This window comes from Musa acuminata, unplaced genomic scaffold, assembly GCF_036884655.1.
Source record: "Musa acuminata AAA Group cultivar baxijiao unplaced genomic scaffold, Cavendish_Baxijiao_AAA HiC_scaffold_1136, whole genome shotgun sequence".
In the NCBI taxonomy this organism is placed as follows: Eukaryota; Viridiplantae; Streptophyta; class Magnoliopsida; order Zingiberales; family Musaceae; genus Musa; species Musa acuminata.
In genome coordinates, this window is record NW_027021348.1 from 9,001,788 (window position 1) to 9,014,287 (window position 12,500).

At 45.3% G+C, this 12,500-nt stretch overlaps 1 long non-coding RNA gene across 1 annotated transcript in view; it reads left to right on the forward strand.

The window, feature by feature from the left end:
• The window catches only part of LOC135668554 (uncharacterized), a 9,915-nt gene extending 995 nt beyond the window's left edge, over positions 1-8,920 (forward strand). Inside the window, exons 1-3 of the long non-coding RNA XR_010511021.1 lie at positions 1-294; positions 2,717-6,166; positions 8,589-8,920. The exon at positions 1-294 is cut by the window's left edge and continues 995 nt beyond it. This is a non-coding gene — a long non-coding RNA (uncharacterized LOC135668554). The remainder of the gene's footprint in view (positions 295-2,716; positions 6,167-8,588) is intronic.
• Positions 8,921-12,500: the final 3,580 nt, after the last annotated feature.

Below are 12,500 nucleotides of genomic sequence, written 5' to 3' on the forward strand. Positions count from 1 at the left end.
GAAGAAGGAAATAGTGCAGTGGAAGGGGGCTGCGGTTGTGACCGCAGTTGCGGTCGTGGCTGCGATTGTGGCAGCGGCAGCGACGGCGGCTGTGGCAGCTGTGTTTGGGAAAGAAAAAGAAGGAATGAGAGTAAAAGAGAGCAGGTGACTGTGCCTCGATGTTCGACACGTGGTGTAATTGCGAAGAAAGGAAGAAAACGAGAGCACAAAACGAAACAGAGAGAGGACACGGAGGAAAAGTAGAAAGATTGGATTGGCACCTTCCTTGGATATTCAGATCAAAATATTTGAAAGGCAAGTTTCCCACTTGTTTCGATCCTTTCTATTGCAAGTTCCCTGTTCGTTTCTCCTATAATTGCTCTGATATGTCTTATTGCAAGTTCTCTGATCGTTTCTCCTATAATTGCTCTGATATGTCTTATTGCAAGTGTTCTAACCTTTTCTATTGCAAGCTTTCAAATCTTTTCTCTTGCAAGTATCCTGATCGTTCCTCACTGCCATTTTTATCTCTACATTTGCTTTGAATATGAGGAACTTTGAATTGTTCTAGCCTTGCATTTGATATATCTCCTGTTTAGACGTAACGATTCGAATCTGTGCAACTTCTGAGATTCTGACCTTTTGATACCGAGCTGCCTATAAGTCTTTGTTGGAAACTCTGATTTGTTCAAAACTGATTTCATTGGAAACTAGACTCGTAGACCTTTCTTTGATATATGGATTGAAAGATTTGGAATCCAAACACCTGGCCAGTTATCTATTGAATCTGACTTTATGAATTCTGCCAACAAAGATTTTGTTCTACGACACTTGCTTACCAAATTATTTGTAACTCTCTCTGTTGGACAGTTCAATTCATATGAAGCCTGTCTTATCTGAAAGTATTATCCAATGATTATTTCTGAGTAAATTGGAGCACGATTGATAGTTTGAATCATTTGTTCAATGTGCCTTTTGTATTCTGCCAGAAATCGAGCTTTGGTCGATTTCTCATATTCTGGTTTCATTCCTTTGGAAGTTGATACCCTTTAGCTTTCTCATTCAATTGAGCTTTATATTACTGCTTTGAATTCTTTTATGCTCTTGTCCCTAAAATTATTGCATTCTTGAAAACTGTTGTGTAACGTTTATGCTATATCGTATTGACTCATATAGGCACATGTATATCCTATTGTTCCGCATTTGCTTTTGATATGTGCCTATTCCAGTTTCATTCCTTTGGACATTGAATTCATCAAATCTTCTTATTTGAATTGAGCTATATATGATTGTTTGGAATCCTTGAATGCTCTTGCTTTCATTTCGTTTCCAAATCTGAATACTTTTGTGAGAGATTTGTTCCTTGCATCATTGTTTTGAAAAGGCACATGTACGTTTGGTTGTTCCGCGTGTGCTTCCGTTATATGCTGCTTATTGTTGAAACTGCCTTCTTGTACTCTGGTGTGTGGGATATTGTGAACCTTTGCCAGAAATGGTAAAGGGAGTTGTGAACCTTTGCCAGAAATGGTAAAGGGAGTTGTGAACCTTTGCCAGAAATGGTAAAGGGAGTTGTGAACCTTTGCCAGAAATGGTAAAGGGAGTTGTGAACCTTTGCCAGAAATGGTAAAGGGAGTTATGCATAGAGCCTGCGATGCTCTGCCGGCCCCCTCTGACTTCACCTAGACGTGGGTGGATGGAGCTCCCAGACGTGGGAGACTTTTGTCAGGTGGTCATTCAGAAATGGATGAATCACATTCTGACTGAGATCCCACTACACCCTCTATATGTTTGATATGACATCCAGAGTTTTGGTGAGTTATTTCTGTTCGTGCTCTGGATAAGTATGATATGATTGCAACGTCAAGGACGACGTTTGAGCTTCTGTACGACATATGAGTTTGATATGCTCTGAAATGCTTCATTCACTATTGAGTTTGCTTCGTAATGTTCCATAGATCGTTGATGTGTTCTGGAACATTTTTTATGCCTTTGATAAGCTCCGATATGTTTCCTTTGTTTCTGATATGCTCCAATTACTCTGTGCTCCATTTGCTATGAACTGATATGTTCTGAAATGTCCTATCTGCCATTGATATGCTCCAATCACTTTGTGCTCCATTTGCTATGAACTGATATGTTCTGAAATGTCCTATCTGCCATTGATTTGTTCCAATTACTCTGTGCTCCATTTGCTATGAACTGATATGTTCTGAAATGTCCTATCTGCCATTGATATGCTCCAATCACTTTGTGCTCCATTTGCTATGAACTGATATGTTCTGAAATGTCCTATCTGCCATTGATTTGTTCCAATTACTCTGTGCTCCATTTGCTATGAACTGATATGTTCTGAAATGTCCTATCTGCCATTGATATGCTCCAATCACTTTGTGCTCCATTTGCTATGAACTGATATGTTCTGAAATGTCCTATCTGCCATTGATTTGTTCCAATTACTCTGTGCTCCATTTGCTATGAACTGATATGTTCTGAAATGTCCTATCTGCCATTGATATGTTCCAATTACTCTATGCCCCATTCCTTATGGATCAAATATGTTTTGAATGACATGATACGTATGATTTGGTATCTATTGAGATGGTATCCTTGAGAATTCTTGTATTCTGCCTTGCATTATGATACCTTACTCGTTTGAAATCGTTCCTTTTGTTCTGAATATGCTTTGTCACTTGCTGAGCCGTTTTTGGCTCACTCCGTTGTTATATAAATCTTTCAGGTCAGCTTGTCACTCTTCGAGATGTTTGATTTGGGCTGAGGCAGTGGATAGCTATTCAGAATAATGGGCAAGTCTGGTTGGTTATTACGATATTGTTGTATAAGTATGTCTTGTATATAATGAAATGTTGTCGATGAACCGAAATGGATATACTGTGTCCAAGTGTTAGGAGATCTCTCTTATTTGGAATTTCAGAATGTTAAGTCTAATTTATGGTGATATGAACTTGTGGTGAATAGTTGGAGTTCTGATTGTATAATTTATTTAGCTTGTGGATTTATAAATGTTGTTCATTTTTTTGTCAAGTTGGCTTGGGTTGCCATAAATGTGAATTATCGAGTGATGTGATATATGATTTTAAACTGCACAGGTTTTATGGATGTGAATTTGATTGAATGTTTTTCAGTGTCCTCAAACGTTAGTTTGGATCCTGGATGGATTGGTTTGTGTTGAAATTATTTTAAAAATCATGGATATTTTGAGGGGCGTGACAGAGGTGGTATCAGAGCATTGTTTGAGGATTACTGAAATATTTGATATGTTGACATGCAAAATATATTGAGGTCTAATGAACTTTAGTGATTGGTGGAAATTTTTCTTTGGTGCATTTTAGGAATCTAGGATGATGAGGACATTTGGTCCTCCTATTTCATTTGTTTCTGATTAATTAAGGGGAATGAAAGGATTGATCGGGGATATTCAATCAGAGTGGCGCAGCGGAAGCATGGTGGACCTAATTTCATTGGTGGTAGAAAAATGAATGATGCAAACAGAGAAGATATATGATGTACAAAATTGTTCTGATGATCGAAAGATTTCTTTTGCCACCTTATATTGGAAATAGAGGCTGATCATTAGTGGCAACAATGAAAAGAATTTTTGGAGATCTGTGGCAAGAATGATAAGGATAAGTTTAGCAATAAAAATATGATTGGAAATGAATCAGAAAGTAATAACAAGAGGGTCAAGACCTTTGGATTTGAAATGGGAAGTCATCACAAAAGACTCAATCATGTGTGAATTACAAGTTAAATTATGAAACAAGTTTGTGCTTTCGGGTGATTGGAGTCTATTTTGCTTGTAGAAAGTTGGATCATAAAATAAAAGACTGCCCTTTGAACAATAAGAAAGAGTCACTGCCTCATAAATCATCAGCCCATGTCAAAGTGTATGCTATCACTGAATATGATTCTGAAACTTATAAATCAGTGGTCAAAGGTATTATGCATGTTTATGAAAGAATGCAAATATTTGTTTGACCATGGGTCCCATTTATGATTTGATTCGGAATATTTTGCCTATCACTTGGGTATTCAACCTAGACCACTACATTATGTGCTATATGTAAGTACAATCATTGGAGATTCTTTGATAACGAACTTGAATCTGGTCCTCTTGTCTGATTTTTGTTGGAGAACTTGAACTTTTGCTGATTTAGTTCTCCTAGAGATTTGGAGTTATGATATTATACTTGGTATGGATTGGCTATCTTCTTATCATACCAGTATGGATTGGTATATAACCAATGATCACTTTTTACATATTTGATCAGCCGATCTTTTATTTTGAGAGTATTGGACATTATTTGTCTCCTTGCCTAATGTATCCCAGGATGACTTGTTTGGATTATCTCCAAATGTGATCTTGCTTTTGATTTGGTCCTTGGGACAATCCCAATATCTAAGCCTCTCTACAGAAAGATATCATTTGAGTAAGTGGAATTGGAAAAGCAACTACAAGGATTATTAAATGAGGATTTTATTTGGCTTAATATTTCATCATGGGGTGCTCCGGTGTTAGTTAAAAAGATGTATGGAACATTGAGGCTTTGTAATGATTATAGACAATTGAATCAGGTGACAATCAAAAATGAGTATTTCCTGAAGTAACGACTTGTTTGATTAACTGTAGGGTGCGCAAGTATTTTTAGAAAAATTGCTTGAAGGTCGGGTTACCGTCTACTGAGGATCAAGGAGGAGAATATTTCGGTCGCTCGTGGATAATTATGTAATTGTATTGTATTGATGAAACTATTTAAGAGTAGGAGGAGGAAATAGAGATATCATAATCCTCATCTTTTCATCGATTGAGCTATTATCAATTTAGAGGACTAAATTTTCTTTTAAGGGGGGGAGAGTGTAATATCCCTCGCTTTTAAAAATTATTAATAAAGATTTATATATAAATTGGAGGACCTATATGTAAATATAGAAATTACAAGGACTAAACTGCTAAGTTGCAAAAAAGAAAAAAAAAAGGGAAAACCGAAAATTCGGTATTATCCCACCGCCTCCCACGCACTCTGTTTCTTCCAGAAACAGAGAGAGCGGTGGGGCGTGAGGACAAGAAGGAGAGTGGTAGAAGAAGAAGAAGAAGAAGAAGAGAAGAGGATAGCTGCGGCAAGGCTGCAGCGAGGAGGTGTGTGGGGTTGGGGAGGAAAAGGGAAGAGGAGAAGAAGAGGGAAAAGAGAGGGAAGAGGGAGAGGAGCGAGAGGTGGCAGCAGCTAGGGCTGCAGCACCTCTGTTTCCTGCAGGTGGAAACAGAGGAGAGGTGTGGGGCGTTCGAAGAGGAGAAGAAGAAGAAGAGGAAGAGAAGAGGAAGAGGAAGCAGGGGAAGAGGTTGTGATACCTCTGTTTCCTGCAGACGAAACAGAGGAGAGGGTGTGGGTGACGTCGGGGAGAAGAAGGGGAGGAAGGAGAAGAAGAGAAGAAGAAGAAAGGAAGGAAAAGGAAGAGGAGAAGGGAAGAAAGTAGCTGCGGCTGCGGTTGTGGCAGCTGCAGCTGTGGCAGGGAAAGAAGAAGAGAAAGGAAGAAGGGAAGGAGAGGAAGAAGAGTAGGGGCTGCGGCTGCGGCGACGGCAGCTGCAGTTGGAAGAGAAGAAGGAGAGGAAGATGAGCAGGGGAGGAAGAAAAGGCTGTGGCCGTGGCTGAGGCTGCGACTGCAGCATGCAGCTGGGAAAGAAGAGAAGGAAAGGAAGAAGAAGAGAAAGGAAGAAGGGAAGGAGAGGAAGAAGAGGCTGCGAGTGTGGTGGCTGCGGCCGTGGCTGCGACTCCGGCTGCGGCTGCGACGTTGGCTGCGGTAGCTGCGGCAGCGGTGGTGGCTGCAGTAGCTGCAGTAGCTGCTTTTGGGAAAGAGAAAGAGTAGGAACGAGAGAAGGGAAGAAGGAAATAGTGCAGTGGAAGGGGGCTGCGGTTGTGACCGCAGTTGCGGTCGTGGCTGCGATTGTGGCAGCGGCAGCGACGGCGGCTGTGGCAGCTGTGTTTGGGAAAGAAAAAGAAGGAATGAGAGTAAAAGAGAGCAGGTGACTGTGCCTCGATGTTCGACACGTGGTGTAATTGCGAAGAAAGGAAGAAAACGAGAGCACAAAACGAAACAGAGAGAGGACACGGAGGAAAAGTAGAAAGATTGGATTGGCACCTTCCTTGGATATTCAGATCAAAATATTTGAAAGGCAAGTTTCCCACTTGTTTCGATCCTTTCTATTGCAAGTTCCCTGTTCGTTTCTCCTATAATTGCTCTGATATGTCTTATTGCAAGTTCTCTGATCGTTTCTCCTATAATTGCTCTGATATGTCTTATTGCAAGTGTTCTAACCTTTTCTATTGCAAGCTTTCAAATCTTTTCTCTTGCAAGTATCCTGATCGTTCCTCACTGCCATTTTTATCTCTACATTTGCTTTGAATATGAGGAACTTTGAATTGTTCTAGCCTTGCATTTGATATATCTCCTGTTTAGACGTAACGATTCGAATCTGTGCAACTTCTGAGATTCTGACCTTTTGATACCGAGCTGCCTATAAGTCTTTGTTGGAAACTCTGATTTGTTCAAAACTGATTTCATTGGAAACTAGACTCGTAGACCTTTCTTTGATATATGGATTGAAAGATTTGGAATCCAAACACCTGGCCAGTTATCTATTGAATCTGACTTTATGAATTCTGCCAACAAAGATTTTGTTCTACGACACTTGCTTACCAAATTATTTGTAACTCTCTCTGTTGGACAGTTCAATTCATATGAAGCCTGTCTTATCTGAAAGTATTATCCAATGATTATTTCTGAGTAAATTGGAGCACGATTGATAGTTTGAATCATTTGTTCAATGTGCCTTTTGTATTCTGCCAGAAATCGAGCTTTGGTCGATTTCTCATATTCTGGTTTCATTCCTTTGGAAGTTGATACCCTTTAGCTTTCTCATTCAATTGAGCTTTATATTACTGCTTTGAATTCTTTTATGCTCTTGTCCCTAAAATTATTGCATTCTTGAAAACTGTTGTGTAACGTTTATGCTATATCGTATTGACTCATATAGGCACATGTATATCCTATTGTTCCGCATTTGCTTTTGATATGTGCCTATTCCAGTTTCATTCCTTTGGACATTGAATTCATCAAATCTTCTTATTTGAATTGAGCTATATATGATTGTTTGGAATCCTTGAATGCTCTTGCTTTCATTTCGTTTCCAAATCTGAATACTTTTGTGAGAGATTTGTTCCTTGCATCATTGTTTTGAAAAGGCACATGTACGTTTGGTTGTTCCGCGTGTGCTTCCGTTATATGCTGCTTATTGTTGAAACTGCCTTCTTGTACTCTGGTGTGTGGGATATTGTGAACCTTTGCCAGAAATGGTAAAGGGAGTTGTGAACCTTTGCCAGAAATGGTAAAGGGAGTTGTGAACCTTTGCCAGAAATGGTAAAGGGAGTTGTGAACCTTTGCCAGAAATGGTAAAGGGAGTTGTGAACCTTTGCCAGAAATGGTAAAGGGAGTTATGCATAGAGCCTGCGATGCTCTGCCGGCCCCCTCTGACTTCACCTAGACGTGGGTGGATGGAGCTCCCAGACGTGGGAGACTTTTGTCAGGTGGTCATTCAGAAATGGATGAATCACATTCTGACTGAGATCCCACTACACCCTCTATATGTTTGATATGACATCCAGAGTTTTGGTGAGTTATTTCTGTTCGTGCTCTGGATAAGTATGATATGATTGCAACGTCAAGGACGACGTTTGAGCTTCTGTACGACATATGAGTTTGATATGCTCTGAAATGCTTCATTCACTATTGAGTTTGCTTCGTAATGTTCCATAGATCGTTGATGTGTTCTGGAACATTTTTTATGCCTTTGATAAGCTCCGATATGTTTCCTTTGTTTCTGATATGCTCCAATTACTCTGTGCTCCATTTGCTATGAACTGATATGTTCTGAAATGTCCTATCTGCCATTGATATGCTCCAATCACTTTGTGCTCCATTTGCTATGAACTGATATGTTCTGAAATGTCCTATCTGCCATTGATTTGTTCCAATTACTCTGTGCTCCATTTGCTATGAACTGATATGTTCTGAAATGTCCTATCTGCCATTGATATGCTCCAATCACTTTGTGCTCCATTTGCTATGAACTGATATGTTCTGAAATGTCCTATCTGCCATTGATTTGTTCCAATTACTCTGTGCTCCATTTGCTATGAACTGATATGTTCTGAAATGTCCTATCTGCCATTGATATGCTCCAATCACTTTGTGCTCCATTTGCTATGAACTGATATGTTCTGAAATGTCCTATCTGCCATTGATTTGTTCCAATTACTCTGTGCTCCATTTGCTATGAACTGATATGTTCTGAAATGTCCTATCTGCCATTGATATGTTCCAATTACTCTATGCCCCATTCCTTATGGATCAAATATGTTTTGAATGACATGATACGTATGATTTGGTATCTATTGAGATGGTATCCTTGAGAATTCTTGTATTCTGCCTTGCATTATGATACCTTACTCGTTTGAAATCGTTCCTTTTGTTCTGAATATGCTTTGTCACTTGCTGAGCCGTTTTTGGCTCACTCCGTTGTTATATAAATCTTTCAGGTCAGCTTGTCACTCTTCGAGATGTTTGATTTGGGCTGAGGCAGTGGATAGCTATTCAGAATAATGGGCAAGTCTGGTTGGTTATTACGATATTGTTGTATAAGTATGTCTTGTATATAATGAAATGTTGTCGATGAACCGAAATGGATATACTGTGTCCAAGTGTTAGGAGATCTCTCTTATTTGGAATTTCAGAATGTTAAGTCTAATTTATGGTGATATGAACTTGTGGTGAATAGTTGGAGTTCTGATTGTATAATTTATTTAGCTTGTGGATTTATAAATGTTGTTCATTTTTTTGTCAAGTTGGCTTGGGTTGCCATAAATGTGAATTATCGAGTGATGTGATATATGATTTTAAACTGCACAGGTTTTATGGATGTGAATTTGATTGAATGTTTTTCAGTGTCCTCAAACGTTAGTTTGGATCCTGGATGGATTGGTTTGTGTTGAAATTATTTTAAAAATCATGGATATTTTGAGGGGCGTGACAGCTTAGGTGTCTCCAAGTGCAGCAGCGCTCAGCAATGCAGGAGCCGCCGCACGTGGCCCGAGTGCCTGCCTTTGATTCTATGAGGCAGGCGATGGCAATGACGGAGTGCCTTTGATTCGATGAGGTGTCCAAGTGCAGCAGCGCTCAGCAATCCAGGTGTCCAAGTGCAGCAGCGCTCAGCAATCCAGGTGTCCAAGTGCCTTTGATTCGATGAGGCGGGCGCAAGCAATCACGGAGCTGTCACTGCACAGGTCGATGCATTGTTACCACTTCGTTCGACAGTTTGATGACGGAGCGGTCATTGCCCTCGTTGACTAATTCACCCGCCTCGCAGCTCAGCTCACCTCACCTCACCTCACCACACCAGTATACAGTTGGGTTTGGGTTCAGACAATACAATGACCCCAACCAAGCCTCCTGACCCATCTGCCCTGCCCCCAAACTTCGCTCGCTCGCTCTCCGCCGCTCGGCCAAAGATGGGCAAGTTTTGCCCCGTTTTTGCCCCTTCTTACCCCGTTTTGGCCTCCTTTTGGGCTGTTCTTTGTTAGATGGGGCTTTCGTATAGCAGGGACGGTGCTGCCTCACGCTTCGCTCGCTGTTCGCCGCTCGCCGCTCGCTCGCGCAGCCAAAAATGGCCTGTTTTGGCCCGTTTTTGGGCTGTTTTGGCCTGTTTTTGGGCTGTTCTTGCGTGGCGCGGCGACCGTCGTGAGCGGAGCAAAATGTCAGCCATCTCAGCACCCTGGAACCCCCCGGGTGGCACAGGGCTGGATGGGGCTTTCGTATAGCAGGGACGGTGCTGCCTCACGCTTCGCTCACTGTTCGCCGCTCGCCGCTCGCTCGCGCAGCCAAAAATGGCCTGTTTTGGCCCGTTTTTGGGCTGTTTTGGCCTGTTTTTGGGCTGTTCTTGCGTGGTGCGGTGACCATCGTGAGCGGAGCAAAACGTCAGCCATCTCAGCACCCTGGAACCCCCCGGGTGGCACAGGGCTGGATGGGGCTTTCGTATAGCAGGGACGGTGCTGCCTCTCGCTTCGCTCGCTGTCCGCCGCTCGCCGCTCGCTCGCGCAGCCAAAAATGGCCAGTTTTGGCCCGTTTTTGGGCCGTTTTGGCCTGTTTTTGGGCTGTTCTTGCGTGGTGCGGCGACCGTCGTGAGCGGAGCAAAATGTCAGCCATCTCAGCACCCTGGAACCCCCCGGGTGGCACAGGGCTGGATGGGGCTTTCGTATAGCAGGGACGGTGCTGCCTCTCGCTTCGCTTGCTGTCCGCCACTCGCCGCTCGCTCGCGCAGCCAAAAATGGCCAGTTTTGGCCCGTTTTTGGGCCGTTTTGGCCAGTTTTTGGCCTGTTCTTGCGTTGCGCGGTGACCGTCGAGAGCGGAGCAAAACGTCAGCCATCTCAGCACCCTGGAACCCCCCGGGTGGCACAGGGCTGGATGGGGCTTTCGTATAGCAGGGACGGTGCTGCCTCACGCTTCGCTCACTGTTCGCCGCTCGCCGCTCGCTCGCGCAGCCAAAAATGGCCTGTTTTGGCCCGTTTTTGGGCTGTTTTGGCCTGTTTTTGGGCTGTTCTTGCGTGGTGCGGTGACCATCGTGAGCGGAGCAAAACGTCAGCCATCTCAGCACCCTGGAACCCCCCGGGTGGCACAGGGCTGGATGGGGCTTTCGTATAGCAGGGACGGTGCTGCCTCTCGCTTCGCTCGCTGTCCGCCGCTCGCCGCTCGCTCGCGCAGCCAAAAATGGCCAGTTTTGGCCCGTTTTTGGGCCGTTTTGGCCTGTTTTTGGGCTGTTCTTGCGTGGTGCGGCGACCGTCGTGAGCGGAGCAAAATGTCAGCCATCTCAGCACCCTGGAACCCCCCGGGTGGCACAGGGCTGGATGGGGCTTTCGTATAGCAGGGACGGTGCTGCCTCTCGCTTCGCTTGCTGTCCGCCACTCGCCGCTCGCTCGCGCAGCCAAAAATGGCCAGTTTTGGCCCGTTTTTGGGCCGTTTTGGCCAGTTTTTGGCCTGTTCTTGCGTTGCGCGGTGACCGTCGAGAGCGGAGCAAAACGTCAGCCATCTCAGCACCCTGGAACCCCCCGGGTGGCACAGGGCTGGATGGGGCTTTCGTATAGCAGGGACGGTGCTGCCTCACGCTTCGCTCACTGTTCGCCGCTCGCCGCTCGCTCGCGCAGCCAAAAATGGCCTGTTTTGGCCCGTTTTTGGGCTGTTTTGGCCTGTTTTTGGGCTGTTCTTGCGTGGTGCGGTGACCATCGTGAGCGGAGCAAAACGTCAGCCATCTCAGCACCCTGGAACCCCCCGGGTGGCACAGGGCTGGATGGGGCTTTCGTATAGCAGGGACGGTGCTGCCTCTCGCTTCGCTCGCTGTCCGCCGCTCGCCGCTCGCTCGCGCAGCCAAAAATGGCCAGTTTTGGCCCGTTTTTGGGCCGTTTTGGCCTGTTTTTGGGCTGTTCTTGCATGGCGCGGCGACCGTCGTGAGCGGAGCAAAATGTCAGCCATCTCAGCACCCTGGAACCCCCCGGGTGGCACAGGGCTGGATGGGGCTTTCGTATAGCAGGGACGGTGCTGCCTCTCGCTTCGCTCGCTGTCCGCCACTCGCCGCTCGCTCGCGCAGCCAAAAATGGCCAGTTTTGGCCCGTTTTTGGGCCGTTTTGGCCAGTTTTTGGCCTGTTCTTGCGTTGCGCGGTGACCGTCGAGAGCGGACCAAAACGTCAGCCATCTCAGCACCCTGGAACCCCCCGGGTGGCACAGGGCTGGATGGGGCTTTCGTATAGCAGGGACGGTGCTGCCTCACGCTTCGCTCGCTGTTCGCCGCTCGCCGCTCGCTCGCGCAGCCAAAAATGGCCTGTTTTGGCCCGTTTTTGGGCTGTTTTGGCCTGTTTTTGGGCTGTTCTTGCGTGGCGCGGCGACCGTCGTGAGCGGAGCAAAATGTCAGCCATCTCAGCACCCTGGAACCCCCCGGGTGGCACAGGGCTGGATGGGGCTTTCGTATAGCAGGGACGGTGCTGCCTCACGCTTCGCTCGCTGTTCGCCGCTCGCCGCTCGCTCGCGCAGCCAAAAATGGCCTGTTTTGGCCCGTTTTTGGGCTGTTTTGGCCTGTTTTTGGGCTGTTCTTGTGTGGCGCGGCGACCGTCGTGAGCGGAGCAAAATGTCAGCCATCTCAGCACCCTGGAACCCCCCGGGTGGCACAGGGCTGGATGGGGCTTTCGTATAGCAGGGACGGTGCTGCCTCACGCTTCGCTCGCTGTTCGCCGCTCGCCGCTCGCTCGCGCAGCCAAAAATGGCCTGTTTTGGCCCGTTTTTGGGCTGTTTTGGCCTGTTTTTGGGCTGTTCTTGCGTGGCGCGGCGACCGTCGTGAGCGGAGCAAAATGTCAGCCATCTCAGCACCCTGGAACCCCCCGGGTGGCACAGGGCTGGATGGGGCTTTC